Source organism: Lipotes vexillifer, unplaced genomic scaffold (genome assembly GCF_000442215.2).
Source record: "Lipotes vexillifer unplaced genomic scaffold, Lipotes_vexillifer_v1.1 scaffold272, whole genome shotgun sequence".
NCBI lineage: Eukaryota > Metazoa > Chordata > Mammalia > Artiodactyla > Lipotidae > Lipotes > Lipotes vexillifer.
Window position 1 is genome coordinate 3802090 of NW_006772469.1, and position 1459 is coordinate 3803548.

Genomic DNA, 1459 nt, shown 5'->3' on the forward strand with positions numbered 1-1459 from the left:
AAAAAAAAAAAAAAAAAAAAAAAAAACTCCAGCAAAAAAAGGTCGGGGCAGGGGGAATAGATAAAATAAGAATGACAACATGTATAATTGTTGAAGTTGGGTAATGGGTACTTGGGGGGTTCATTATGCTGTTCTTCACTCTTGAATGTATGAAAATCAACATGAAAAGTCAAAGAACAAAAACAATTATGGTTCTTCTGACTACATCCTAATACTAATACTAAGCAGACACTGAAAAGTAGTTTTAAAAGACTATTTAATTTCCCTTAGGCTCAGTGTAGAAGCTTTAAGTTCCAAACCTACTCACCTTATGCTTACATATGAAAAAGGCAGTGACTTTCTCATAACAAAGTCCAGTCATGAGTGACACACACTGCATATAATTAAAATAAATGCTGTTTGATTAATTTACTCGTTCATAAAAATGTGTATAGGCCTGGCATGAGGCTTGGTGCTTGGTATACACCAGTGATTAGGACAGGCTGATGTTTACATTATACAGCATCTTATCTTTGTGGTTATTGGCTTCTCTTCAGTTGTGACACTCTACCTGAGTACGATTTTAAGTAAATGAAGATAATTGGAGATTGCTTTAACACTGTATACATATAGTTTTATATATCATATATATAATTTGATGAATTCAAAAGCACTTAATATCTGATATGAGAAACAAAAATAACTGTCTCCCTAGTAGGGGAAAAGAAAATAATAAATAAAAGTAAGAAAATTATTGTGTGGCAGTTATATTATTGTAACTGAACTTTATTTCTAAGATGAAGGAGTTGTTCCTTGTACTTAGCAAAACTGTCCTTCCATGTTGGTATCCTCTGAGGCATCTTCACTGGCTGCATCTAATCTTTGGGCCTCACGAGTCCCTTCTGGGTCCTTTCCAATCAGAGGCCTCTGCAGGTCTCGGGTGCTCTCTGCCATGTTTGGGCCATTTTGGTAGCAAGGGTATTAGTGTGCCTAGGCTAGTTGTCCTAAAAATTAACCTCCAAATCTCAATAACTTAATACAATGGCAGCTAATTTCTCACATCACAGTCCAATATGAGTCAGCAGTGTGGTGGGGATGTGAAGGAGAGAGGAAAAGAAGGGCCCTCCTCCATGAAATCATTCAGGACTCCATCTGTTCCTTAGCCCTCTTTGGCAATCCGGTGAAGCCTAAGGACTCCTCAGAAAATTGTCTTTTAATGGCATGAAAATCTGTGAGATCACAAAGGAAGCCAATTTTATTGAAATACTGTTACCAAATTATCTTATAATAAACTTATGTTATATATGTGCCTTTTTATTAGCATATGTAATAAAAAAAATCTAGCAGTGAGTCTAATACTGTTACTTAAAATCAAATTGAGTGTAAACTGAGTGTAAATGGTATTTTGAGATACCTCCAACAGCTGTAATGTAATATGAAAATACCTGTGATTTGTATTGGTGATAAAGTCACAAGTATT